The following is a 3,899-nucleotide window of genomic DNA, read 5'->3' on the forward strand; positions in this document are numbered from 1 at the left end:
CTCCACTTGGGTGTAGTGGGGTGGCGGAGGGAGCAACCAGAAGGAACAGCATCTGAACATGCGCAGAGACACCAAGAGCGGCCTTCAAGGGCACGGTGCCCAGGATGAGTGGCCTTGCTGTCAAAAATATGCTGGCGAGGTTGACGCTGGAGTGGCCGTGAGCCTGCCACTGCACTCCAGCCTGGGCGATGGAGTGAGACTCCGACTCAAAAAAAAGAAAAATGTTCTGACCACTGTGATCAAGAGACAGGAGAGGAAGCAGACGCTGGGGAGGGGCGCCGCCATCCACAACAGGTCCAGGTGGGACTCGAGGGGCTAATGTGTCTGCATAGGGGAGTATGTGGACCCGAGCGCGTGTGTGTTCTTTGGCAGCTGCCTCCTTCCAAGTGGTAGCTCCGGGTGCCTTCTGGAGCAGAACTGGACGATGCCGCTTGTGCTCATATGGCCAACACATTCAAAGCATGCAGAAAGGAGTGCCAGTCTTTGTTCTCATCATTTATTATTGTTGTTGTTATTGTTATTGTTATTTTTTTTGGAAAGCAGGAGGTATTGAGAGGACAGAAAAGCTCCCAGTGCAGGAGGGGACCCGAGGGGGTTACCTGTCTTTTAAACACCCAGACTCCGCCTGACCTGCAGAGCAAACAGGGCTGGCGCGTGGGCCTGCTGGTCGGTGGCCTCCCCAGGCAAGAGTGGAGGCTAGTGGACAAATGCTCTGTCTCCAAGATAGCTCAGAGATTCCTGCTCAATGCATATTCACGGCCTGCTTTTTTTTGTTTTTGAGTTGGAGTCTCACTCCGTCGCCCAGACTGGAGTGCAGTGGCACGTTCATGGCCACCCCAGCATCGACCTGCTGGGCTCCAGCGATCCATCCACCTTAGCCTTCCAAGCAGCCGGAACTACAGGCGCATGCTACCACACCTGGCTAATTTTTTTATTTATTGTAGAGACAAAAATCTCGCCAAGTTACCCGGGCTGGTCTCGAACCCACGGGCTCAGGCAGTCCACTCACCTCGGCCTCCCAAAGTGCTGGGATGACAAGCTGAGCCACTGAGCCCGGCCATCCTGCTTCCTTTAAGTGTAATGATATGCAAGTGACAAGATCTTCAATGCTGGATGGAGGAGACATCTGTAGGGTGACACACTTCCAGATTCAGGCTCATTAGGAGAATTACTGGTCATGGCAGTAACAAGGTGTTGCTTAGGGCTCTCTCCAAGTGCAGCGTGGCGCTTTACTTGCTGGGAGACAGGAACAGCAGACACCAGATCTTCTTTCTAAGACCGTTTTCTTCACTAACAAGGTGTTTTACACTCAAACAAAAGCACACACTTTGTCTTCTTCCCTCACCTTCTCTCCTGCATTCCCCATGAGATTCTGGTCATTTCCACCGAGGTGAGGCTTGGAAAAGCTCAAGCATTTACTTGGTAGAATTCCTTGTTCCCTGTGTCAGTGGTGACCCCCTGCGAGTCATGAGCAGACCAAGACCAAGGAAGAAAAGGAAGGAATAGTTTCGCCCACGCTGCTCACCCTTCAGAAGGGCGTGGCCTGGGGATGGCTTAGCAGTCCTACTTCGAGGACTGAGGCCAGGATGACTCGCTGAGGTGCCAGGGCTGGAGGTTCAGGCTGCCCGGAGATGCCACTGCTGGGGGCGCCTCTGATCCCCACCACGTTTTCTGGGCTGGAAAGTCTGTTTGCAGGAGCGTGTCCGTGAATTCCAAGCATGGTAGGAATCCGGCCCTCCCTTTCCATTTAAAAACCACATCAACATTGTCCCGTCTCTCAACTTTGAATGCCACATCCCTTTGCATTTTTCACTGATTTGAAGCCAGAAACTGATTGGAAAAAGGAGACCTGAAAGCGCTGTTGGTCGGCGTTTGGAATCAATTCCTTTGGGTTTTTATCACGCCTGTGGCTTGTCCAACCAGCACAGCACGGAGGCCTCTGATACCTTCTGGTAACATCTGGAATGAACAAGGAAAGTTTACACAACATGCAAAATGATGTTTCTGCTAAGTATTTTTCCAGAAATTTTGGTTTCATGTTTCTCACTGGCCCTGCCTCCTGTGCTTACGTCATCCAAAAACACCTTCAAAAAAAGGGTCCAAAATTCAGTTTTAACCCGATGTTGGGCTCCTCTAAATGTGTGTGTGTGTGTGTGTGTGTGTGTGTGTGTGTGTGTGTTTTGCACTAGTTCTCGACTTTGGGGCATTTCATTGTTGTCAAGGCCCACTACCATCGTACAGGTCCTGGGGTTGCTCGTTTGTCTCTGGAGATGGAGTTAAACCAAATACAGCGCTTCCTTTGGAAGGCTCATATTGACTCTGTAACTGTATGTTAATCCTCTACGTGGTAAATAAAAGTATAGCTTCTGGAGAAAAGAAAAGTGTGCTCCGAGAGTCCTTTTCTGTACCAAAGAGATTGGTCTCAAAGGACACACACTTAGAACAGTGACTTGACCCTGGAGGGGCGCTCAAGCATGAGAGATACCCAAGGGAGCCTCCATGGAGGACAGAGGACACGCGAGACTTGCACACGGCAAGTATCATGAGAAGCCCACAGTGTCTGATCACGTTCACTTAACACGTGTTGTCTCTGCTTTTCCTTTCCGACTGCCACTGCCTGTTGTTGGTCCGAACGGCTCATTTCCAAGTGCTCAGACATCCAGACTGACCTTCTGCCTCCAGATTCCCCTCACGTGAATCCTTCTTAAGCTGTTGTTCACACCTACCTAATTTGCAGCAAATCAATGACTTGAGCTTTAATTGTCTTTTTTATCTTAATCCCTAGCATATAGCAGGTTGGGAATGGCAGTATTCATAAGCACTGTATAACGGGTTTGGGGTTTGGGGGAGGTTGGGGTCTCGCTGTCACTCAGGCTGGAGTGCAGTGACACAGTCACGGCTCACTGCAGCGTCAACCTCCTGGGCTCAGGCGATTCTCCCACCTAAGCCTCCTGAGTAGCTGGAACTGCAGGTGTGCACCTCCATGCCCAGCTAACTTTTTGATTTTTTGAAAAATAAGTTCTCACTGTATTGCCCAGTCTGGTCTCATACACCTGGGCTCAGGCAGTACTTCTGCCTTGGCCTCACAAATAGCCAGGATTATAGGCGTAAGCCTCCGTGTCCAGCTTGTATAATAGTTATTGAACAAATAGCTTAAATTATAAAGCTTTCTTAAAGGAAATAGAAAACTTTTGGGCACAAAGTCTAGGCAAGTCTCTCCCATCATTCTCTTCACCGCCATGAGATCAACTTTTTTAGCCCCTACATATGAGTGAGAATATGTGATATTTGTCTTTCTGTGCCTACCTAATTTACCTGACATAATGACCTCCGGCTCCATCCATGTGACTGCGTTTTGTTATTTTTTGTGGTCCAATAGTGTTCCATTGTGTGTCTATACCACATTTTTTTAAATGCGTTCATCTGTTAGTGAGCATTGAGGTTGAGTCTATATCTTGGCTATTGTGAATAGTGCTATGATACACATGAGGGTGTAGGTAGCCACTTGATAACATTGATTTCTTTTCCTTTAGATAAATACCAGTAGTGGAAAAGCGGGAACATAGAGTAGTCCTGTTTTTTGTTTTTTGAAAAATCTCCACCGTGGCTGTACTAATTTACTTACAATCCCACCAATGGTGCATAAGATTCCTTTTCTTAGAGACCGGGAAGCGTATGGGATGGCAGATGCAGAGGTTGGTCAGTGGGTGCAAACATACAGCTAAATAGAAAAAATAAGTTCTAATAGTCAATAGCAGAATAGGGCAACTATAATTAACAACACTCTTTTCTTCCTTCCTTCCTTCCTTTCTTTCTTTTTATTTTTTTTTGAGTTGGAATCTTACTCTGTCGCCCAGACTGGAGTGCAGTGGCCGCTCCTGGCCACCGCAGCCTCGACC

The 3,899-nt window shown here is 48.4% G+C and overlaps 1 protein-coding gene across 1 annotated transcript in view; it reads left to right on the top strand.

Annotated features, from left to right (window-relative positions):
* LOC103268289 (palladin) overlaps positions 1–3,899 on the top strand; it is a 377,892-nt gene that overhangs the window by 218,300 nt on the left and 155,693 nt on the right. The gene's annotated exons all lie outside the window — the stretch shown is intronic.

The sequence above is a fragment of the Carlito syrichta genome, unplaced genomic scaffold (genome assembly GCF_000164805.1).
Source record: "Carlito syrichta isolate Samal-C Ts95f unplaced genomic scaffold, Tarsius_syrichta-2.0.1 Scaffold308811, whole genome shotgun sequence".
NCBI classification, from domain to species: Eukaryota; Metazoa; Chordata; class Mammalia; order Primates; family Tarsiidae; genus Carlito; species Carlito syrichta.